Source organism: Microcaecilia unicolor, chromosome 10 (assembly GCF_901765095.1).
Source record: "Microcaecilia unicolor chromosome 10, aMicUni1.1, whole genome shotgun sequence".
In the NCBI taxonomy this organism is placed as follows: Eukaryota; Metazoa; Chordata; class Amphibia; order Gymnophiona; family Siphonopidae; genus Microcaecilia; species Microcaecilia unicolor.
Window position 1 is genome coordinate 219853160 of NC_044040.1, and position 25791 is coordinate 219878950.

The 25791-nt window shown below is 45.6% G+C and overlaps 1 protein-coding gene across 3 annotated transcripts in view; it reads left to right on the forward strand.

The window, feature by feature from the left end:
• Positions 1-25791, forward strand: part of EIF4G1 (eukaryotic translation initiation factor 4 gamma 1) — a 205015-nt gene that overhangs the window by 470 nt on the left and 178754 nt on the right. For all 3 annotated transcript variants that reach the window (XM_030217150.1, XM_030217151.1, XM_030217152.1), the window contains exon 2: positions 18663-18736. The gene's annotated coding sequence lies outside the window, so the exon portion shown is untranslated. The remainder of the gene's footprint in view (positions 1-18662; positions 18737-25791) is intronic.

Genomic DNA, 25791 nt, shown 5'->3' on the forward strand with positions numbered 1-25791 from the left:
TCTTCCAGCCCCTGAGTCTGCTGCACTTCCCATAGGCTCAGAGTCTCCTCTGTCCTGTACTTCCTGTGCCCTCTGCTTTCCCCCTCTTTGCCTGGGTGGTGTTGTTCCTCTTGTTCATCTGAGCTGTGACTCATAACTTTGGTTGCCTTAAGTGTTCTGCAGGTTAATCCGGGAATCGTAGTGGGATGTGATATTTAACTGGCTTGGTAAAAGTTTTGCGTGGGTTTTATTTTATTTTATTTTTTTTAGAACTTTTTAGACCCATCAGATCCCCTTTTTAGCCTTTACAATCAGCAGAATTACTGGAAGTGTACTTGTATGTGAGTCATGCTTCATACCTTTGGCACTAGGAACACAGTTACTGCTGTTTTATTGTAACTGCATTTCAAATATTGTAGCTTTGGAAATATTAAAAGGCTTTTGAGTGATGATCTGCTCGATAGACATAAAGTAAACATATAAAAAAAAGTTGTCTAGTTTGCCCAGTTAGTTTAAACTTTGGATAATTTCCAAAAAGAAAAATCCATACGTCCTTATTAAGATGGAGATTTTAAAATCCACTGCTTATTTCCAGGAAGCAGCATAAAATCTGTTTTACTCTTTTGGGATCTTGTCAGGTGCTTGTAACCTGGATTGGCAACTGTTGGAAACAGGATACTGGGCTTGATGGATCTTTGGTCTTTTCCTTATGTTCTTATGATCTGTGCAGTTTGGTTTTTAATATAATATAGCATGCTAGGCCATACTAAAGATCGATCAAGCCCAGCATCCTGTCTTTAGTTGAGATCACATAGTAACATAGTAGATGACGGCAGAAAAAGACCTGCGCGGTCCATTCAGTCTGCCCAACAAGATAAACTCACATGTGCTACTTTTTGTGTATACCTTACCTTGATTTGTACCTGTCCTTTTCCGGGCACAGACCGTATAAGTCTGCCCAGCACTATCCCCGCCTCCCAACCACCAGCCCCGCCTCCCACCACCGGTTCTGGCACAGACCGTATAAGTCTGCCCAGCACTATCCCCGCCTCCAAACCACCAGTCCCGCCTCCCACCATCGGCTCTGGCACAGACCATATAAGTCTGCCCAGCACCATCTCCGTCTCCCGCCACTGGCTTTGCTACCCAATCTCGTCTAAGCTCCTTAGGATCCATTCCTTCTGAGCAGAATTCCTTTATGTTTATCCCACGCATGTTTGAATTCCGTTACCGTTTTCGTTTCCACCACCTCCCGCGGGAGGGCATTTCAAGCATCCACCACCCTCTCCGTGAAAAAATACTTCCTGACGTTTTTCTTGAGTCTGCCCCCCTTCAATCTCATTTCATGTCCTCTAGTTCTACCGCCTTCCCCTCTCCGGAAAAGGTTCGTTTGCGGATTAATACCTTTCAAATATTTGAACGTCTGTATCATATCACCCCTGTTTCTCCTTTCCTCCAGAGTGTATATGTTCAGGTCCGCAAGTCTCTCCTCATACGTCTTGTAACGCAAATCCCATACCATTCTCGTAGGTTTTCTTTGCACCGCTTCAATTCTTTTTACATCCTTAACAAGATACGGCCTCCAGAATTGAACACAATACTCCAGGTGGGGCCTCACCAACGACTTATACAGGGGCATCAACACCCCCTTTCTTCTGCTGGTCACACCTCTCTCTATACAGCCTAACAACCTTCTAGCTAGGGCCACCGCCTTGTCACACTGTTTTGTCGCCTTCAAATCCTCAGATACTATCACCCCAAGATCCCTCTCCCCATCCGTACCTGTCAGACTCTCCCCGCCTAACACATACGTCCCACATCAACTCCCACATCAATGCAGCACCTACTTTCTCCTGGCATTCCTTACCTGATTTGATGAACCCATCTACCTTACATATACTGAAGAGAAAACTACATTGACCCAGAATCTATCGCCCACCTTACCCTCCTCTCTCTATCACCTGTCTCTACCTACCTACCTACCCATCCATCCTTCTATTATGTTATACTTAATTTCCTACTTTACATAACAAAATTCTGTGTTACCTATTACAATGTAAGCCGCATTGAGCCTGCTTTTAGTGGGAAAGTGCGGGATACAAATATAATAAATAAAATAAATAATCCTTGATATTCTGTTCCAGGATACCCAACCTCTGTAGTACTTTTGTTCATTACCTCCCTAGACTTTGCTATTGTCACATTTTGCTTCTTTTAAGATCTTTATTTAAGCCAATATTCAGGCCTCTTCCATGTTAAAATCCTGCCTTTTTTTTAATGATCACTTAAATTTGACTTTCTTGTAAACCACCTAGTTATAGGTGGTATAGAAATTTTGAAAATAAAATAAACCACTGTATTTCCTTGTACATGCCCCAAGGCTCAGTGTAATTTTAATACTGTTCGTCAGAGTAGTAACTTTGTTGGAGGTGGGAGTAATTAACGTAGTTGGGAGGTAAAGACTCGGGTTCCATTCAGTCTGTCCTGCAAGATATATCACATCATTCCACGTGCTTGAATTTAACATACGAATATCTGATCTTTATCTGTCCTTGACATTTTCGGGGCACAGACCATAGAAGTCTGATTGACACTGGCCTTATTTCCCAGTTACTGGAGCTGGAATTGCAGTGCAGTCAAAGCCCCACACCAGTACATCCAGATCTGTCTAGTCAAAATTGAGGCACAGACCATAGAAGTCTGCCCACCTCTGGCCTTGTTTCCCAATTACTGGAGTTGCTGTCTAAGCACCACTAAGTTTGTTTAGATGTCAAGACTGATGCTGATGGTTGTCTGTCCTTGTCTTTGTCACAGTGTATCAGAGTCAAAACAGTTTCAGGTGAAAGGATATTTTGGCCTGGGGAAACAGCAGCCACACGGTAGTTATGCTTTTCATATATGTGAAAAATATTGCATATAACAGAGGCAGCATGTACAGATCATTAATCTGATGTATAGCTACCTGGAAGCCTGACAGGTTGATGCTCCCCTGGAGCAGCTTTAAGAACCAGTGTTACTACTACTACTATTTAGCATTTCTATAGCGCTGCACAAACAGAAGAAAGACAGTCTCTGCTCAACGAGCTTACAATCTAGTAGACAAAAAATAAAGCAAGCAAATCAATTATTGTGTAGAGGAAAGAGGAGAGGAGGGTAGGTGGAGGCGAGTGGATACAGTTGTGGGTAGGGGTGGTTCCCCCCAGTGGTTGAAGTAAGCTCCAATGGCCGTGTCCTTGCAGGGGGAACTGGCTGGCATAACATCCAAAGAAGCTCGTAGAAAAATGAAGACATAAACACCACATGGCCCATCCAGCTTGACCATCCATTCCATCTACTATCCCTTCATCTCCCTTACAGATCCTATGTACTTGTCCCAAGCTTTCTCAAATTCAGATTCATGTTTTGTCTCCACCACTGGCAGGCAGTCCCATGAATTCACCACCATTTCCGTGAAGAAGTAATTCCTTGGGTTACTGCAGAGTCTGTCCCTTTTAAGTTTGCCTTATAACCCCTCATTCTTGATCTTTCTTTCAGTTGAAAGAGACTTGCCTCCTCTGCATTTATTTAAACATCTCTTCTATGTCTCCTTTTCCCCACCTTTCTTCCAAAGTGCATATATGGAGATAGGTACTCAGTACTTAGAGAAAAGCAGAGACATAAATGCACCACTGGTGATGATGAAAAACTGAGGGGATGGACTTAGGGGAAAAGATTAGGTTTTTTTTTTTTTCGGAAAGAAACTGGGGAGGGGTTGGGACTTTGGTTTCCCTTCTCGGTGTGGGTGGGTGGTTAAAACAATAACTGAGTTTGAGATGGCATGGGATAAGCTCAGAGGATCCTTCATTTTTAAACGTAGGGAGTAGAAAGCATAACCTAGTTGATAGCACTGTACTGATGTAATGGATGTTGGGGAGGCCAAAATGCATGGTTCTTAACTAGAAGTTCTAATAGAAATGCTGGGTCTGTCAGGCATGTGATACAGGATGCTAGTAACTGTGGTGATAGTATTAAACTAATAAACTGTATGTTCATAAGTGAGTGAGAATGGGGTTCCCAAGTGCTGAATCTGTCTAGCAGGTTATGCAGGGAGTTCTTTTGGGCAGTGGTGGGTGCTGGAGGCAAGTAAGTGGGGCTTTTGTATTCTTGTCTGTCCAACAGGGTGGCATTCAGAAGAGGAAGATTGGAACTGCCCTGGATATTGAGTGATGTCTTGCAGGTGGCCATAGGTTGTGACTGACAGCTGAGATGTACCAATATCTGTGGCAGTGTGGATAGAAGAACTGGGCTGACTGGATGGGTTAAGAACATAACAAGAACAGCCATACTGGGTCAGACCAATAGTCCATCTAGCTCAGTATCCTGCTTCCAACAGTGACCAATGCAGGTCACAAATACCTGACAGAAACCCAGTTAGTAACAACATTCCATGCTACCAATCCCAGGTCAAGCAGTGTCTTCCTCCATGTCCATCTCAGTAACAGCTATTTACAGTCGACCCTCGATTTAACGATTGCCAGTGGCTGTGTGTGTATTATAATGACAGTGCTGACATTAGTTATTCGACAGTCACAAAAGAGAGGGTAAAACAGCATACAAAAAAGCAACACTGAGCTTCCAGGATTAGGATACTCAATGTCCTCCTTTATTGAGTGATGACCCGACACGGGCCTTGTTTCGTCGCACAAGCGCCTGCCTCAGGGGTCAGAAAATCCTTTTCATATATTCTTAATTTTATTTATATTTTGCTCACACCTTTTTTAGTAGTAGCTCAAGGTGAGTTACATTCAGGTACTGTGGATATTTCTCTGTCCCAGGAGGGCTCACAATCTAAGTTTGTACCTGAGGCAATGGAGGGTTAAGTGACTTGCCCAAGATCACAAGGAGCAGCAGCGGGATTTGAACTGGCCACCTTGGGAGTGCAAGACCGGTGCTCTAACCACTAGGCTACTCCTCCACTGGGTGGTATTTCTTTTTTTTTTTTTTTTACATTTGTACCCCGCGCTTTCCCACTCATGGCAGGCTCAATGCGGCTTACATGGGGCAATGGAGGGTTAATTGACTTGCCCAGAGTCACAAGGAGCTGCCTGTGCCGGGAATCGAACTCAGTTCCTCAGTTCCCCAGGACCAAAGTCCACCACCCAAACCACTAGGAAACAACTCTGTCGGTGCAGAAAAGCCCTCCAAAAAACGGAGAACTTTGATTATCCCAATCCTGGAAGCCCAGTGTTGCTTTTTTCCATTAGTTATTCAACAGTTATGACCGAGATTTCAGAATTATTAGGAAAGGGATGTATAATATTATTTATTTTTGGATTTAAAAACTTATAGAGCCCCCAAAACTAGGTGGTTTCCAAGAATACATTCACAATCCAATACACATCATAGCACAAAAACAGTACATATCAGAATACATTATAACAAATTCTTCAGATTATCAACAGTGTTCAGAAAAACATGACCATAAACAGCCTAGTCTTCTATTTTTACTGCTGTAATTGTCTATTGCTTACGTTTGACATAGTCTTGCTGTATACTACCTTGAGTGAATTCCTTCAAAAAGGGGGTAAATAAATCCTAATAAAATAAGACCAAGAATATTATAATGCCTCTGTATTGCTCCATGATGCGACCTCACCTTGAATATTGCGTTCAATTCTGGTCACCGTATCTCAAAAAAAATATAGCAGAATTACAAAAAGTTCAAAGAAGAGCGACCAAAATGATAAAGAGGATGATCAAAAAGTACAAAGTTCAGAGGAGACAATGAAATTACATGGAAATACTTTAGGCGGAAATATTTTTTTTACTCAATGAATAGGTAAACTGTGGAACTCTTTGCCAGAGGATATAGTAACAGTGGTTAGCGTATCTGGGTTTACAAAAAGGTTTGGACAAGCTTCTGGAGGAAAAATCCATAGTCTTCTATTGAGACAAACATGGGGCAGCTACTGCTTGCCCTGGGATTGGTAGCATGGAATGTTGCTACTAATTGGGTTTCTGCCAGATGCTTGTGACCTGTATTGACCTCTGGGCTAGATGGACCATTGGTCTGTCCCAGTATGGCAATTATGTTCTTATCAGTAAATGTAATTACCTCAGTAGTTATTCCTATCTTCAGATCGTTTATAAATATGTTAAAAAGCAGTGATGCCAGCTCAGACCCTTGCTATAAGCAGTATAAAATGTTTTGTACATTTTTGGGTTCTTGCCGGGTATTTGTGACCTGGAAACAGGATGCTGGGCTCGATGGACCTTTGCTCTTTCCTAGTACTATCTACCCTTCTTCATTAATCTATCAATGCCTTTGTATATGCTCTGTAATTTTGTTCTTTAGAATAGTCTCTACCACATTGGTCACCCATCTTCTGGTGCCATGCTAGCAATAGTTCTGCAAGCTTATTTTTCAGTTCTGTCAGTACTCTGGAATATATACCATTTGTTTCAGGTGATTTGCTACTCTTTAATTTATCAAATTGTCCCCTTATATCTTCCATATTTACAGAGATTTGTTTGTTTCCCTGACTTGTTAGCACTGAATACGGTTTCTGCCACTGGTATCTCTCCCCCCCCCCCCCCCCCCCCCCAGTCTTCCTCAATGAAAACCAAACCAAGGAATTCATTTATTCTCTCCACTATGGCTTTGTCTTTCCTTCGTGCCTCATTCACCCCTCAGTCATCTAGCGGCCCAACCGATTCTTTTATCAGCTTCTTGCTTCTAGTATCCCTACAAAATTCCTTTAACTTCTTTTCAATGTTTCTTTGCCTTTATTGTAAGCGATTTGCATTTAACTTGCCTTTGTTTAGTTTGCTCATATTTTTCAAATGATCGTTTTACTGTAGTTGTCCAATTGTTGATTCTTTTGCAACAGAACTACTGCAACTTGTTGTGCTCTGCTATTTCATTGAAACTAACAAATAGAGTTCAGCTAATACAGAATACAGCTGCATGATTGATATTCAGGAAGGTGAAATTTGATCGTGTGTCTCCTCTACTTGTGCAACTTCATTGGTTGTCTGTGCAGGCTCGTTTCTCATTTAAGATATGTTGCTTGACTTTTTTTTTTTTTTAATTTTAAGAGTATACTTCTCTGAGAATTTATCCTCTTCTCTGAGTTTATTGGTACTTTTTGTCATAATGGGGGACCATCTTCATTTGGGTTTTCCTTCACCAAAAAGTTGAAGATCTAAAATTTTCATGAAAACGTTTCTTTTTCATTCAACTTTACTGGAAAGGAGGGCTGTGGCTGGTGCTAGCAGTCCTTTCTCCCACTGATGGGAAGTGTTGACTTTCGAATCTCCTTTCATCTCTGCCTCTGAAGCAGTCTGCCATAGGTGAAATGTGGCCACGTTGGGCTGTTTGAATAAGAGGAGACTACAGTGGGCTCTTTTTTCCAGCATTCAGCATCAGATGCTGTCCCACTGCAGGGCATTAATTTCACCACGGAACAAAACTGAACTCCAACAGTCTGAAATCTAGTAACCAATCCAACAAGGCTCTTCACATCCAATAGTTTCAACTCTTTGTCAAGCACAAAATCCTTATTATTGATCATATAGCTTCAGCTCATTTTCAGCTCAGCTTCAGATTATTTTCAGTTTTGTTCCGTGGTGAAATTAATGCCCTGCAGTGGGACAGCATCGGATGTTGAATGCTGCTGAAACATTAAAGGTTTGGATACTAGGATGTTTTCTCACGGGATGATCTGACAGACTGATGCCTTTTTGGCTTTTTGATCTTTTGGTTCTTTGGTTTTTATGGGTAATGAATGTATGAATGAAGGATGAATGGTCATGATATATTTTTATATATGAGATTTTGAGATGTGTATTTATAGAATAACTAGTAAAAAAGGCCCGTTTCTGGCTCAAATGAAACGGGCGCTAGCAAGGTTTTCCGCGGAGTGTGTATGTTTGAGAGAGTGTCTGTGAGAGTGACTGTGTGAGAGAGAGTGAATGTGCAAGTGTGTGTGTGTGACAGAGTGAGAATGGGTGTGAGTGTGTCTGTGAGAGAGTGTGTGCGAGTGCGTATGTGAGACAGTGAGTATCCTCCCCTGTCCCCCGTTAGGTCTCAGGACCCCCTCCCCTGTGGTCTGAGGACCCCCCTTCCCCCCCTCTCTGTGGTCTTAGGGACCATCCTCTGTGGTCTTAAGGACCCCCCCATATTGGACATAATTAAGTTTGTATGAACTTGGTTGCTAATAGTGTGTTGAACTGGACAATGCTGGCACATTTAGACTGACTCTGGACAGTCATGAAGGCAGCCCCTACCTCAGTATTCAATATATATCTGTGAAATAGTAATATAAAAAAATAAAAGCAAGACCATTTTTATAATAATTACTGCATTCCAGAAAACAAAATGGAGCAAGTTCCCACATGCTATCTTTTCCTTATGATGTAGGCGCAGGAAAAAAATGATGTTAAATGCTCCAGTTTCAATCTAATTAATGTTTTCTTTGTAATTGTACTTATAAATAGTAAGTGTGCTTGTTAAGTACCTGATTCTCATAACATGATTTCTGTTTTGTTTGCCCTTCACTAACTGAAAACATCTGTGGCACGAATACAGGGAGTCCCTATAGCCAACCCCTCCAAATGACACAACACTTCCTATGCTGCACATATAAGTTAGATTAAATAAATATGCCACCAATAATAAAGGACGACAACTTTGATTCAGCAGCTCACAGGCTTGCTTGACTTACCTAAGTGGCCCACCTTCTGCTTGCTTCAATCTTTCAATCTAATCAAGGAGGTTTAATAGACAGGAGTGGAAGTGAGCCTATCTAGCCCACTGTAATCAAGGAAGCCAATTTGGTTAATCTTTGTTTCCACTCCCCCACGTCATCGTCATTGCAATACACTCAAAACAAAGCAAGGAAACCTATGAGCTGCTGCAAGGAGGAAGCAAATTTGGCTAATCTCTGTTTCCACTCCTCCGCGCAGCCGTCATCCAGTACACTCAAAACAAAGCAAGCAAACCTATCAGCGCCCTCGACGTCATCACGTCGTGACGCGAGGGCGGGGCAGACACTTATGTGATCTACAGAGCTTCAATTTAGAACGTCAGAAATTTCTGAGGCTTCATTAGAACGTTGGATGTGCGTTTTATATAGAGAGATAATTAAGATGGAGATGGGAAAATCCACTGCTTATTTCCAGGATAAGCAGCATAAAATCTGTTTTACTGTTTTGGGATCTTGTCAGGTGCTTGTAACCTGGATTGGCAACTGTAGGAAACAAGGTACTGGGCTTGATGGATCTTTGGTCTGTTCCTTCAGGGTTCATATGATCTGTGCAGTTTGGTTTTTAATATGATATAGCATGCTAGGCCATACTAAAGATCGATCAAGCCCAGCATCCTGTCTTTAGCTGTGATCACATGACAACTCCCACATCAATGCAGCACCTACTTTCTCCTGGCATTCCTTACCTGATTTCATGAACCCATCTACCTTACATATACTGAAGAGAAAACTACATTGACTCAGAATCTATCGCCCACCTTACCCTCCTCTCTCTATCACCTGTCTCTACCTACCTACCCATCCATCCTTCTATTATGTTATACTTAATTTCCTACTTTACATAACAAAATTCTGTGTTACCTATTACAATGTAAGCCGCATTGAACCTGCTTTTAGTGGGAAAGTGCGGGATACAAATATAAATAATTATTTGAATTATGGCAGTATAGTAACTTAGTAGATGACAGCAGAAAAAAGACCTGCACGGTCCATCCAGTCCGCCCAACAAGACAAACATATGTGTAAACCTTACCTTGATTTGTACCTGCCTTATTCAGGGCACAGACCGTACAAGTCTGCGCAGCAGTACTTCCCGCCTCCCAACCACCAGTCCCACCTCCCATCACCGGCTTTGGCACAGACCGTATAAGTCTGCTCTCCACTATCCTCGCCTCCCAACCACCAACCCCTCTTCCCCCCACCTGCTCCGCCACCCAATTTTGGCTAAGCTTCTGAGGATCCATTCCTTCTGCACAGGATTCCTTTATGCATATCCCACGCATGTTTGAATTCCGTTACCGTTTTCATCTCCACCACCTCCTGCGGGAGGGCATTTCAAGCATCCACCTCCCTCTCCGTGAAAAAATACTTCCTGACATCTTTCCTGAGGCTGCCCCCCTTCAACCTCATTTCATGTCCTCTCGTTCTACCGCCTTCCCATCTCCGGAAAAGATTTGTTTGCGGATTAATACCTTTCAAATATTTGAACATCTGTATCATATCACCCCTGTTCCTCCTTTCCTCCAGGGTATACATGTTCAGGTCAGCAAGTCTCTCCTCATACGTCTTTGAACGCAAATCCTGTACCCGTACTCAGATAAATCTTGGCAGTCTGTTGTCATCAAGGTCTATGCTAGCTAGAGGAGGTATTGTTTTCCAATAGACCCTACCTAAAAAACACAGCCAATATACGTTCATCCTCACATACCATCTGTGTGCAAAAGTGTCCCAAAATTAAATGTAATTTATTCTGTAATTCTAGAAAAAGTACCTGCCCACTCAGATATTTCCATCCATACAAAATTGTTTCATTCTGTCTATACACAAAAACCAGTAGGTTCCTCAAGTTAAGCCTTGCAAATTTAGCAGCCAGCCACTGAGACCCCTCTCACAATCTCTCTCCTCCTAAGGTCTACCTTAACTCCTTTAGGGGTCCTTTTACTAAGCTGCTGTAAGTGCTATTGTAATCTTAACTTATTGAAGGATGTGCTCAGGTGCACATTAAAAAATATATTTTTTATCGCAGAGGGGGCGTGTCGAGAGGGAGTCGCACGCAAATATTTTCAATGGCCATAAGCTAATGGCAAAATTAGCACGTGGCCATTAATCGAACAATAGAAAAATGGCCATTTTCCGTCTGCGCTAAAATGCCTTAGCAAGCGGGAAAGACCCAAGGAAGTGTGTGCTGTGGCCACTTTTTGCTGCAGCCTAGTAAAAGGATCCCTTAGGGGACTGAGTTTCTTTAAACACTATATGGGAAAAGAAAGCTTAATAAATCACGACCTTAATGCAGCACTGCACAGTGCCAGCAGATGCACCTAGGGGTATGGAACATTTTAGCAGCTGCTGTCTCTATTCAGCAGCTTTGCCAGTACGTACAGGTGTGCTGCATCTTCTAAATTAGACTAATACATGGCCCCACCTTAGTGGGAGATGTCGACACTTTCCAGCGCCAGCGGAGCTCACAACCTGGGAACAACTTTGGAGGCTCCTGCTGTGATATGGTGTGGTTTCAGTGTCATCATGGGCTACTTCAGTCTCCTTTGTGGCTATGCTTTAGTGACTCTAGGACTGAAGTGGAGAAGTAGCCTTTTGGTTAGAGCAGTGGGTTGAGATCTAGGGAAGACAGGGTTCAGATCCCACTGAGGCTCCTTGTGACTGTGAGCTAGTCACGTCACCCTTTATCAGACGGCTTCAGTGGTTTCGGCTTCCTGCATCACAGAGAAGTCACCTACTGGCATATCAGTTTCCTTGTCATCAGCAGCAGATGAATCCATTACGAATGGGTTGTGTCCACCTACCAGCAGGGGGAGATAGAGAACACTGAAGACCATAGTGCCTCCTGGACGGCTAGCTCCATCTGCCTCTCAGTATTCTCTATCCGAGCAGGGTTGGACGCAGCTTAGTCAGCTCCTTCAAGAATCTGCCTCGGTGGCTCCTGTGCTTTTGCCAGTTGTAGCAGGGGTGTTGTAGCTATTGCAGCTCCACTTTAAAGGCACATAGGTTAGCCCTTACCCTTCCCCCTATGTGGATGCAGGCATATAGGTTTGCCCTGTCTCTGCCTTTCCCACTCTCTTCTATGTGGATGCAGGCACATTGGTTCGTCCTTTCCCTGCCTTTCCCACGCTTCTGGACCTCCGGAGTGCCTCTGTAGCTGTTGCCTCTAACGTTCCTCACAATGTTAAAAAAAAGAAAAAAACGTGATGCGCTTGTTAGCGCTGCGATTCTGAGGCTAACTTCTGTCTGCAGTGTGACCGGAGCTCTGGGACTCGGTCTGTTGAGATAAGAGCGTCTTGTAGCTTTTCTGGAGAGGGCCCACGATCGGGGTGTTTTTGGCGCAAATCCGCCATTTTGAAATTTTCCGCCGTTTTTGGCGATGGCTGCGGAGGTTGTTAAGCGCTTTTCACGTTGTGGCAAGCGCAGATCAGCAGAGGGGCTCTGTAAATCATGCTCTTCAGACATCAGGGCCGGCACGAGCATGGCGAGCGATGTCTTTTCCTGCTCAGTGGAGCTGGCACCGGGCGCCATCTTGGATGCGCCGCATGGTCCGACCCCCGAAGGAGTGGAGGGGTCTGAGGCCGGAGGGGAGTCTCGGATGGAGTCTACCAGAGGAGCTGCTTGCCCTGGATTGGAACCGGGAGACCAGGGTGAGCCTTTCTCCCCTGAGTTTGTGTTGCTTTTACATAAAGTGTTCATGTTAAAGAGGGCTCTGCCGCAGGTGTCTGACTCTGCATTGCTACCTGGTTCCCCTCCGGTGGAGGCTGGCCCGGGATTGCTGTCAGGCGTTTTTTCCCCAGACAGTTGGCCGCAGGACAAGCGTAGAAGGGTAAATTCCCCTTCAGACTACTACTACTATTTAGCATTTCTATAGTGCTACAAGGCGTACGCAGCGCTGCACAAACATAGAAGAAAGACAGTCCCTGCTCAAAGAGCTTACAAGAGTGGCGCACCTCCCTTTTCCCCCCCATGGTCGGGCTGTGGGGATTCTGAGGGGTCTGGCAAGCCTTCATGGTCTGAGGAGCCAGAGGAATGTGCCGGATTGCCACTGGATCCAGATGATCCCACCGTGGTGAGCTGCCAGCGCTTATTTCTGACGCCTTGCAGGCCCTTTCTATTGAAGATCCTGCACTTGGCAAGGCCTCCTCTGGTTATCCGAGGATGGCAAGTACTAAGAAGCCTGCTCGAGCCTTTCCTTTGCATGACTCCATCAAAGAGCTTATTTCGGATCAATGAGCTGACCCCGAGGGGCCTTTGAAAGTTGCCAGGGCAATGGGACACTTATACCCTCTTAGTGAGGAGCACTTGGCATGCTTGGCCATGCCTAAAGTAGATGCCCTAGTCATGGCTGTGACGAAGAAGACTACCCTCCCAGTAGAGGGAGGGGTTGCTCTGAAGGGCATGCCGGACTGACGGCTGGAATCAACAATGAAATGATCCTTTGAAATTTCAGGCCTAGCCTTACGGGCGTCTGTGTGCAGTTGTTATGCTGCTCGAGCCTGCCTCGCTTGGTTGCAGCAGGCAGTGGAACAGCCCGGGGATGGAGCGGAGCCCCTTGTGGAGGTGGCACCGCGGATGGAGTCGGCCTTGTCATTTTTGGCTGACGCCCGTTATGATCTGGTCAGAGCCTCAGCTAAACAGATGTCTGTGGCGGTGGCCGCTCGCCGCCTTCTATGGCTACGGCATTGGGCGGCTGACATGGCCTCTAAGCAAAGGTTGGTGAAGTTGCCCTTCCAGGGCCTTCTCCTATTTGGTGAGGAGTTGAAAATTGTCAAGGGCCTGGGGGATGCTAAACCCCAGTGTTTACCCGAGGATAGGCCGTGGCCTTCTTCCAAGGGTCAGGCGGTTCCCTCCTCTTCCACACCTCGCTTCCGTTAACTTAGAAGGTACTGCCCGAGGCGTTCTGCTGGGTTTACTTCGTGTGCCCATTTTCAGCAGAGGAACTCCTTTTGCTCGGACAAACGCTCTGCAGCGACCGGTTCAAGGCCTGGAGTTCATGGGTGACCCTTTCAATGATGGTGTGCCGGCCCACTCCTCGATTCCTGCAGTTGGAGGACGTCTTTCTCGAGGAGTGGGTCAAGAATACCTCAGATCAGTGGGTTTTGGACCTGATCAGAGACGGCTCTTCACCCTTCAACCCTCAACCAACCAACCCAGACCTCCTTCTCCTCCTTTCCTGATATCTCCGAGGAGGAAACCGCCCGCCTTCTTTCCTCCTCAAAATGCACCACTTGTTCCTCTGATCCCATCCCCACCAACTTACTTAACACCATCTCTCCTACTATCACCCCCTCCATCTGTCATATCCTCAACCTCTCTCTCTCCACTGCAACTGTCCCCGACACCTTCAAGCATGCCGTAGTCACGCCACTCCTCAAAAAACCATCACTAGACCCTACCTGTCCCTCCAACTACTGCCCCATCTCCCTCCTACCCTTCCTCTCCAAGATACTTGAGCGTGCAGTCCACAGCCGCTGCCTTGATTTTTCTCTCCTCTCATGCCATCCTCGATCCGCTTCAATCTGGTTTTCGCCCTCTTCACTCAACAGAAACAGCACTCTCTAAAGTCTGTAATGACCTGTTCCTTGCCAAATCCAGAGGCCACTACTCCATCCTCATCCTCCTCGATCTATCCGCCACTTTTGACACTGTCAATCATGACTTCTTGCCACACTGTCCTCATTTGGGTTCCAGGGCTCTGTCCTCTCCTGGTTTTCCTCCTATCTCTCCCACCGCACCTTCAAAGTTCACTCTCATGGATCTTCCTCCACCCCCATCCCCTTATCTGTTGGTGTTCCCCAGGGATCTGTCCTTGGACCCCTTCTCTTCTCAGTCTACACCTCTTCCCTGGGCTCCCTGATGTCATCTCATGGTTTCCAGTATCATCTCTATGCTGATGACACCCAACTGTATCTCTCCACACCAGACATCACCGCGGAGACCCAGGCAAAGGTATCGGCCTGCTTATCCGACATTGCTGCCTGGATGTCCAACCGCCACCTGAAACTGAACATGTCCAAGACCGAGCTTATTGTCTTTCCACCAAAACCCACTTCTCCTCTTCCTCCACTTTCTATCTCAGTTGATAACACCCTCATCCTCCCCGTCTCATCTGCCCGCAACCTCGGAGTCATCTTTGACTCCTATCTCTCCTTCTCTGCGCATATCCAGCAGATAGCCAAGACCTGTCACTTCTTCCTCTTTAACATCAGCAAAATTCGCCCTTTCCTCTCTGAACACACCACCCGAACTCTCGTCCATGCTCTCATTACCTCTCGCCTGGACTACTGCAACTTACTCCTCACCGGCCTCCCACTTAGCCATCTATCCCCCCTTCAATCTGTTCAGAACTCTGCTGCACGTCTCATATTCCGCCAGAACCGATATACTCATATCACCCCTCTCCTCAGGTCACTTCACTGGCTTCCGATCAGATACCGCATTCAATTCAAGCTTCTCCTTCTTACCTACAAATGCACTCAGTCTGCTGCCCCTCACTATCTTTCTACTCTCATCTCCCCTTACGTTCCCGCCCGTAACCTCCGTTCACAGGATAAATCCCTCCTCTCAGTATCCTTCTCCACCACCGCCAACTCCAGGCTCCGCTCATTCTGCCTCGCCTCACCCTATGCTTGGAACAACCTTCCTGAGCCCTTACGCCAAGCCCCCTCCCTGCCCGTCTTCAAGTGTTTGCTTAAAGCCCACCTCTTCAATGCTGCGTTCGGCACCTAACCCTTACCGTTCAGTGAATCCAGACTGCCCCAATTTGACTGGCCCTATCGGACCGACCGTTCACTTGTCTATTAGATTGTAAGCTCTTTGAGCAGGGACTGTCTCTCTTTGTTAAATTGTACAGCGCTGCGTAACCCTAGTAGCGCTTTAGAAATGTTTAGTAGTAGTAGATTGGAATTTACTGCCCTGGTGAGAGACGTGTTTTTGGAGTCCTGATGCGGCACTGCCGTCAAATGGGTGGCGGTAGAGGAGACCTTGCAAGGCTTTGTTGCACCTGGGAGTGGTGATCCCCGTGCCTCCCGACGAACGCAGCTGCGGTCGTTACTCCATTTATTTTGTGGTGCCGCAAAAGGTGGGTCCTTTCGGCCCATTCTCGACTTGAAGAAAGTCAGCGAGTCACTCAAAGTACGGCATTTCCACATGGAAACCCTGTGCTCCGTCATTGCAGCGGTTCTGTCAGGAGAGTTTCTCACGTCTCTGGACCTTAAAGAAGCTTACTTGAACATCCCTATTTGGCCCCCGCACCAACGGTTTCTCCGGTTTGCGGTGTTGGGAAAACACTCAGTTTTGGGCCTTGCCTTTTGGCCTCGCCACAACTCCCTGAACCTTTTCCAAAGTAATGGTGGTAGTAGCTGCCTTTCTCAGGCGAGAGGGTATCCGGGTTCACCTGTACCTCGACGACTGGCTCATCAGAGCGGACTCTGCAGAAGAGAGTCGTCATGTAACAGCCAGAGTGGTCTCAGTACTGGATTCTCTGGGCTGGGTCGTCAATATACCCAAAAGTCACCTGACCCCCTTCTCAATCTGTAGAGTATTTGGGGGTTCGGTTCTACATGGCCTCGGGGTTTTTTTTTTACCCGAGCAAAGGAGGTGGAAGCTTCAGTCCCAGGTCCGTCTGCTCCTGAGGATGCCTCGCCCGCGAGCTTGGGACATTGTCCAGCTCTTGGGGTCGATGACGGCCACTCTAGAAGTGGTGCCTTGTGCGAGAGCGCACATGAGACTGCTGCAGTGTTCCCTGCTACAACGTTGGTCTCCCATTTCCCAGGATTATCAGTGCAGACTGTTGGCTCCCTGCGGCCCGACTTAGCATGGAGTGGTGGCTCTCAGATAGCAAGCTGCGGCAAGGAATGCTGTTAGCACTCCCCGACTGGTGCCTGGTGGTAACCGATGCCAGCCTGAAGGGCTAGGGAGCTCATTGCCAGGAGAGGCATGCCCAGGGTCTGTGGACACTCGAAGAATCGAAGTGGTCCATCAATTGCTTGGAGTTAAACGCAATTTTCCAGGCGTTGCTGGCCTTTCAATTGACCTTGGAGGGATTGGCTGTCAGAGTGCTGTTGGACAATATGACGGCAGTGGCCTACATAAATCGTCAAGGCGGAACGCAGTGCAGAGCACAGTCTGCTCAGATGTGCCACTGGGCCGAGCTGCATCTACATTTCCTGTCAGCAGCTCATATTGCAGGTCAGAGCAACATGCAAGCCGATTATCTAAGCAGACACCACATCGTCCCAGTGTCTGCTGTGGCACTGGCTCCTCAGGTTATTCTTGATCCTCTTCGTTTTTCCTGCTAGTCTTTTCGGTCCCTTTATTCTGCTTCATTCTCAATTTGCTGGGTGTTAGTCTTTTGGATTTCCTGGGTTCTAGGTTCCCCAGATTAGTTAGTGGGGCTACTTCTCAGGTGATTGTTCCTTTATTCCAGAGATCTCTATTGAATTCTTTTCTCGTTGAGGTCTTACATTTGTTTTTTTCTACTGGATCGACCCTATCTGGGCCATGCTTTGCTATATCTCAGTGGTCTAGTCTGGATGCAAAAACAAGGAGAAATTATATTTTTCTTTCCTTTAGTCTACCAGACCAGTTCAGAATCCCCCCCTTTCTATCATTGTTTTCAGAGTGCAGACTCCTGCCTTGCTGGACGTTTCAGCCTCGTGTCTCAATTGCTTCCTGACTTTGTGAAGACACTGGTTGTTAGAGAGCATAGGCCTGCCGGATTGATGTAGGTATCACTGTTTTCATGGCTTCGTCTTAACTGTGCATGATTGGTGGATGGAGGTAATGGACGTAATCCTGAGCACCATCGCTTGGCTATGGCTGCACAGTACCTTTAAAAGGTCGAATCAAACAGAACGACTTTTTCTGTCTCCATCCGCTGGTTGGCGGACGTGACTATGGTAGGACTAAATATAAATTATCAAGCAAGACCTAATTTCTCCTTATGTTGGTTCCCCTCCCTCTGCTTCCTGGTGCACAGAACAAGCCTCCCTCCCCCCTTCCCCACCCACAGAAAGAGCAACCTCCTGGACCCTCTTCCGGGGTCTGCTGTCCATCCCTTGGTAGTCTAATGGGTAATCGGGCCAGCAGTAATCTCTAGTCGCTCTATGCCAAAATGGCTGCCATGACGTGAGGAGAGGAAAGGATTGTAGAGTTTAGTGGTCTGGTATGGATGGGCGGATGGGTGGGCCATCTAGTCTTCATCTGCTGTCATTTTCTATGTTTCTGTGGTTAAACTTCAGAGACTATGGTACTTTCTTTTGTTTTGGTAGTGACTGTGCTGCTTCCTCTGCATCTGGCTTCTGCCCTATCGCAGTGTTTCACTATCTTGATCATCGGACACTGTTGCCCTGAGTTTCTGTCTCCTGGTCTGTTACCCAGATGTGTGAGACTGGTTAGAACAGGCAGTGGAATATTAGTGTTCGAGATGGAGAGAGGGGTATTGTAAATTTCAGAAATAGACAGTGCAGGGGTTGAAAAATATTTAGAAAACGTGGATTCTGATATCCCAGCCCTGGTTTTGATTGAGCTGTAAGTATAGAGGAGCAAGAGGAAGGTGCTGGGTCAGAAGGGGAGGGGGAGACAACTGTTTGGAAGTAACCTAGAATTTTTAGAAATTGGGGAAGTTATTTTTGAACCTAAATTGACTTTTTGGCTGTCTCTCGGGGTTAGGGGGATTTTGCTTATTTTTGATGTTTTGACCCTTTGCTTTCCATGTTTTCCTCACCACTGTTCACTTGCTTTCCTTGGTTCTGCTAAATGCCAGAAGTTTGCATATTTGAAGATTTTGCCATTTAAGATATATTTTCTGCCCACATCAGGACACTGGGAGGTTCTGGGGAGAGCACTGCATTTGTTTTATGGTTTGGAGACACAGATGGAGTCTGGGGTGCTTATTGTGGCTCACTTGTCTGTTTTTATTTTTCTGTTTCTCAGTGCTCTTGTGCCTTCAGTTGGTGAGAAGAAACGGCAGGAAGCATTCAGCAGATTGTCCTGAGAGCAGCGGGACGGTGAGTCTTAGAAGCAGGAAAAGCTGCTGCTGTCCTTGGGGAGATTAAGGGGCATGTTTATTGTAACTCTCATTCAATGGTATTTGCAGTTTGGTTCAAGTACTCATTGTTTGTATAGAGTAGTGACATAGCCAGGGCTGACCTTGTGATGTTAACAGGGATGGATACTAACCTTTAAAAATGAAAGAAACAGCTTTTAAATTAGTGCATGCTTCTGAGTGAGGTAGTTTCAAAAGATATTGGCAAAATTCCAAAGTTAGAATTTCTCAGAGGTTATGATAATTGAAGAAGCCTTGGGAGTATATAAATAAAGAACAGGTACATAAATGATTTATAAATCTTTTGGGATCCTGCAAGATACTTATGACTTAAGATTGGCCACTTGGAAACAGGAGAGACTGCATTTGATGGCGCTGTTGGGTCTCTGTTCTGTCTTGGTTTTCTTCTTCCCACCTAATGCATTGCTGTGCTGGATCCTCCTCCACTGCTATCCCACTTTCCTTGTCAAGCAGATGAAGCCATTACATATGGGTTGTGTCCATCAACCAGCAGGGGGAGATAGAGAGCACTCAACTTTTCACAGTGCCTCATGGCCAGCCAGCTCCACCGCCTCTTCAGTATTTGAAGCTTCCAAAGCAGTATGGCAAACCGCAATGGGAATAACATGAACTTTCCTCACAGCGAACGATGGCCCCTTAACAAGGGCATGAACTCAAAAGGAGGGAATGAACACATCCTCCTGGAGGGAATATACTGCCCTTTGCAGGGGTATCAGAGCGGTGTACAAAACAAATTTAAAATCAGGCTGGAAAAGAACTACAAATTACAAAGAGGAAAGAGAGGGGAACCCCCCCCCCCCCCACACTACCGTATTTTTCAGACTATAAGACGCACTTTTTCCCCCCAAATTTGGGAGGAAAATGGGGGGTGCGTCTTATAGTCCGAAGGTAGCGATTTCCCGCCCTCCCCCCGAGTTCGGGATCGCCCTCCCCCCGGCCCTGTCACCACTTCTCCCCTACTCACGTCACGCGATCTTCCCTGGTGATCTAGTGACGTCGGGGCAGGAAAGAGCCCCCTCTTTCCTGCCCAGCGCGCTGCTGTCCGTCCTCCTGTATGCAGCCTGACGGTCTCGTCGAGATTCAAAATGGCCGCCGAGACTTCAATTCTCGGCGGCCATTTTGAATCTCGCCAAGACGGTCAGGCTGCATACAGGAGGACGGAGAGCAGCGCGCTGGGCAGGAAAGAGGGGGCTCTTTCCTGCCCCGACGTCACTAGACCACTAGGGAAGATCGCGTGACGTGAGTAGGGGAGAAGTGGTGACAGGGCTGGGGGGAGGGCGATCCCGAACTGGGACAAGACGCACCGGAGCACCTAGGTTTTAGAGGAGGGAAAAAGGAAAATTTTTTTTTCCTATTTCCCTCCTCTAAAACCTAGGTGCGTCTTATAGTCCGAAAAATACGGTATATTTAAAAATTCTGCATTTTTGTCGTGATTTTTCCAGAGAATTTCTCCATTCCCCATTCTGAGGCCTGAAATTCCCTCCTGAGGCTCCAGACTCCCCATTCCATCTCTCACTCCAAATGCAGTTCTCTCACTCTTTTAACTCCCAGCAAGACCCCTAATTCTGTCTGCTCCCGAAGTTGTCTTTTGCATGCAGTATCCCTACCTCTTATTCTTATTCCCTCCAGGTTCACACCTCCACCTCTCATTTCTTTCTCCACCCCTCCACCTCTAAAAACATAAGCGGTGCCATACTGGGACAGACCAAAGGTCCATCAAGCCCAGTATCCTGTTTCCAACAGTGGCCATTTTATGCTGCTTATCCCAGAAATAAACAGTGGATTTTCCCAAGTGGAATTTTCTTTTAGGAAGATATCCAAATCCAAACCTTTTATAAACCCAGCTAAGCTAACTGCTTTCACTACATTCTCTGGCTACGAATTCCAGACTCCGATTCATTTTTTATGGTTCAACATTTTTTATTGATGACAATGCAGAGTAAATACATCTATCCAAATATGTACTGAAATATTCAAATATAAAAAGAAAAAGTACATCATAAGGTAATCCGTCATCAAATATTTTGCAATTATCCCCACCCCATCTCCCCTATATATTCATGGGAACAATTTTAATGATGCCAACACTAAACCTCGTGAACAAAAGAGAAATTGTAAGGTATCAACAAAGGAAATAACACTCGCAGTTCAAAAGACTTGTACATTCACCAAACTGTGAACAAGTGAAATCTCCATCTAAAACTGCACTGCTGCTTCTGTACTCAATGTATCCATCCTTCCACCCAATCCCCATCTCATAAAAGATAGTGTGAAAGAAAACAGATGACCCATTCACGAAGAGACTGCACGTGAGAAAATCATCTTAGTCCCCAAAGCCCTCAAAGGGAATTAACCACTAAACTGCGCCCTTGGGGATTCGGAGAGTGTATATAGGGCCCCCAAATAAAGAGAGAGCTCGTTCTACATCTGGGAGACAGAAGTGCTCCCTTACGTTCTAATAACATGAGGTCATGAAATTTATTACGCCAGTGACAATGGTCCGGGGGCAAATCACTTGTCCAAAGGCTCAGAATAACTCGTTTGCCTAAGATACAGGCAGTACAGATCAATTGCTGGGCATCTCTGCTCTGCAATACAAAGGCGTGAGCCTAGTAGAATTTCCAAGTATTGAAAAACATCAGTCCAAAGCACTTGCACTAAAAAACAACCCCAGAGAGAGTGGAAGAACAAGCCCTGACTGCGTTGGCATTTTGTACAAAAGGAGTGTTCCCCCCCCCCCCCCCCATTTAAAAAAAATTGTGATTTAGTAAGATATGCCCTATGTAATGTCAGAAATTGGCACTCCCTTAGTTCAGCACCTATTGCCAAAGTGGGAATCTGGGAGGTGAATGTATGAAAATCTAAAGAAAGGTTGGGTCTATCAAAATGCCGTGCCCAACGCAGTCGGATAAGCTCTTTATCTTTCAGCGGGGAAAGTGTTGTGAGTGCGTTATAGAGGCCTGAGATTGAAAGCTTATCTCCCTTCACAAAAGTAAAAAATTGTCTCAAATGGTGACAATCTGAGACCTTAAAGCCACAATATTTAAAGAGTTAATATAATGAGATATTTGGTTATATGTGTAAGCATTATTGATCTTTATGCCGATACTTAGTGCCCCCAAACTCAACTATGAGCCCCTATCAGTCAAAACATGTTCCAATCTCTTAATACCCAGATGTTCCCATGTCCGAAAAGTTCTATTTTCATTGCCCAGAGTAAACAGCAAATTACCTCGAATTGTTAAGATCAGACGTATTTGGGTGAATTCCCCAGTACCTAGTCACATCTCTCCAGATCTCCCACAGCGAACTCGGCAACAAACTATTCCAAAAAGACAGAAGAACAACAGGGCTTTGGGGCCTGTAATAAAAAATAAAAATGACACAGAGTAAAATAGTCAAATTCTAACTGTCGTGGAGTATAATCCTGCCTATCCAGAAACCTGGTGTCCAAATGGTGAAGCACACAAGCTGGTCAGGTAGACCCATACCTCCTTCCCTTCAGGAACCCAATCAGCCCCTCACACGTTTACGAAGGTTACGGTGGTAGTAGCTGCGGTTCTCAGGAAGGAAGGAATTGCTGATTAGAGTAAAGTTGTATCAGGAGAGTGTACAAGTCACAGATCGTGTGATTCACTTCCTGCAATCCCTTGGTTGGGTGGTCAACTCGCAAAATAGTTGTCTGCAGCCGTCTCAGTCACTGGATTATCTAGGAGTGTGCTTTGACACTCGGCAGGGTCGATTATTTCTTACACAGACCTGACTACTCAAGTTACAGTTGCAAATTCGACAGCTTCTGCAGAGATCGGTGCTGTGTGCATGACAGCAACAATAGAGGCGGTGCCTTGGGCCAGAGCACACATGAGATCGCTTCAGAAGTCCCTGCTCTCCAGGTGGTCACCGCAGAGGAATTCCTTGCAGAGGAAATTGCCACTGCCAGCGCAGGAGTGCGGCATTCTCAACTGGTGGCTTCAGATGACTAACCTATCCAAGGGAGTGCCTCTGGATCTGCCGTGATGGATAGTAGTCACGACGGATGCCAGCCTAAAGGATTGGGAAGCGCACTGTCTAGGGCAGTATGCAAGGGTCTGTGGTCTCAGGCAGAGACGTTCTGTTTGATCAGTCTCTTGGAAAACAGAGCGATTCAGCTGGCGCTACAAGTGTTTCGTCCTCTGCTGACTGGCGAGTCAGTTCACATCATGTTAGACAATGCCACAGCGGTGGCCTATGTCAGTCGGCAAGGAGGGACGAGGAGTCGCCAGTTGGAGCAGGAAACAGCTCAGCTCATGAGTTGGGCGGAATTACATCTGGTTGCTCTTTCAGTGACCAGCGTAGCAGGAACAGAGAATATTCAGGCAGACTTTCTCAGCTGCAACACTCTAGTGGGCTCTCAGTGAGGTAGCGTTTCAGGTAGTCGTAGAGTGCTGGGGGCTTCCAGTCATGGATCTCTTCGTCTCCACTCGCAATGCGAAGGTGCCGCTATACTTTAGTTGCCGAAAAGATCTCAAAGCGCAGGGAGTAAATGCACTTCTTCAGCCTTGGCCGACAGGTCTTCTCTGTGCATTTCCCCCCCGTGGCCTCTAATAGCGTCTAATTCAGAAGGTTGAGACGCACAGGGGCCACATGATGTTGGTGACGCCGGATTGGTCCCGTATGCCCTGGTATGCTGATCTCCTGCGCCTTTCGTTGGCTGTCCTCTCAGGTTTCTAGAGGCTCTGTCCTGCTCCAGAGTCCGGTAGCTCATCCAGACCTGGGTCGATTTTGTTTTACAGCTTGGCACTTGAGCGGGTGCAGTTGACTAAGAGAGGTTACTCAGCAAGCGTGGCTGCCACTTTGCTTTGGTCCTGAATTATATCAGGACTTGGAGTGTTCGAGGCGTGGTGTAATGATTTGAACATCTCTCCCTTTTGTGCTTTGGTGGCACAGATCTTTTACAACGAAGTTTTGACAGAGGCCTGGTGCTGGCTTCGCTTAGTTTTGGGGGGCGTGTTCAGGGGAAAGCCTTAGCTAGGCATCTGGATAACTCTCAGTTTTTACACGGGGTGGGCCTCATAAGTCCTCCCTCCCGGTCAATCTTTCCGTTATGGGATCTTAATTTGGTTCTCTTGGATTATCTGTTTCTGCTGATTAGAGGATCTCTTCTAAACCCACCATTTCTAGGTGGCTTAAACAAGTGATAGCTTTCGCTTACCTTCTCTCTGAGAAAACAATACCCGAAGGGGTGAAGGCGTGCTCTACCAGTGGACAGGCGGCGTCATGGACGGAGCGCTTCCTGGTGCCTCCTTTAGAGATCTGTAAGGTGGACATTTGGTGGTTTTTGCATTCCTTCTCAAAGCATTACAAATTGGATGTGCAGAGTCATCAGGATGCAGTTTTTGGTGTAAATGTTCTCGCGGTCGGTTTACTTGGGTCCCTCCCATAAATATACTGCTTTGTTACTTCCCATCAGTCATATTCTGGGCAGGGTGGGGGGACGCTAAGGAAGGAGAAATTAGTTCTTACCTGCTAATTTGCTTTCCTTTAGTCCCTCTGGACTGGCCCAGATCCCTCCCTTTTATTATTTCTGATTATTCATTATGTGGAAACTTGGTTTTCATTTCGAGCTGCGTTGTACGTTTGCTGTTGCATGGTTCTTGTTTAAAAAAAAGAAAAAAATGCAGTACGTATATTTGTTTTTTCATAAGGTACATGCTCTTTGTTAGTGGGGTGCCGGTGACTGCTTAGGTTCAGGAATATACAGAATGTAGTTCTTTTCTTCTGCCTTGTTATGATAATACTGGATCTGTCTCTAGCTGACAGGGGCTCTTATTGGCTCTCTCTAGAGTCAGAGTTCTCAGTCTCCACCTGCTGGAAGGTGTGCACAGCCCATCAGTCACATTTTGGGCCAGTCTGGAGGGATTAAAGGAAAGCAAATTAGCAGGTAAGAACTATTTTCTCCTACTTTTATAGACTGTGCCAAACCTTGGAGTTCAGGGTGGTTTACAACAAGATCAGACCAAGCATTCCCAAGAAACTAGCAATTTAAAAATGATCTAACTGGAAATATACAACTCCTGAATGTGCCAATAAAGTCTCGAGAAGGGTAAAATCTCATTGTTTTTCAAATTTATTTGTTCTTATATCCCACAATTATCCAAAAACAGGTTTCGGTTCAATGTGGCTTACATTTTTTATTTAGTAGATGTTACATTCTTTTCTGTTTAGCATTACATTACAATCGTGTTTTCTTGAGCTAGTAGAGCTAAAGAAGAAAAATACTGTAGGCTGGTGCAAAGCTGGAGAAGATCTAAATGTGAAGCAGAGAAGGATTGTTGGAAGCTGTTTATGTAAATACAGGAAAGGCATAAATTTAGCCAAAAGAACATAGTATTCTAAGTTAGTAGGGATTGAAAGACCTAATTAAAAAAAATTATTTGGTTTGTTAGAAGAAAATATAGTATTATCAAATTCTTCTATTTTAGCTCATTCATCTGCAGAGGCTTTGTCTACTCGTTTTGCTGCCAAAGTATACAATGTACACCAGTCATTTCAGACCTCACTGGAGTCAAATGAACATTTCAAGTTGATTAAGAGGTTTCTATCGATATACCTTCAGATAGACTCTGGTCTAACTTTGAGCCTGTATCTTTGTCTTCTATACATCCTTTAGTAAGCAGGCTGTCTAGATCAGGTTGTCCCTTAGATTCTGTTCCTTCTTGCTTAGTGAGAGTTCCTTCTGTTGAGTTAACATGTCTTGTACTGTTTGTCAGCAGTGCACTGAAGATGGGTTGGTTTTCACAAAATATTGGAAATATTGCTCTCATATTGTTGAAACAGCTTGATGGGGATTTAACTTCAGTCTCTAATTTCAGATCTGTAGCAAATATTCCATGCCTTGCAAAGCTACTTGAGTTTATAGTGGGTTCTCAGTTATCTAGTTATATGGATGAACATAACCTCACATTCCTTAGCGTCCCTCCGGACCGGACCAGGATTGGACTGCTGGGTTGTGTACGC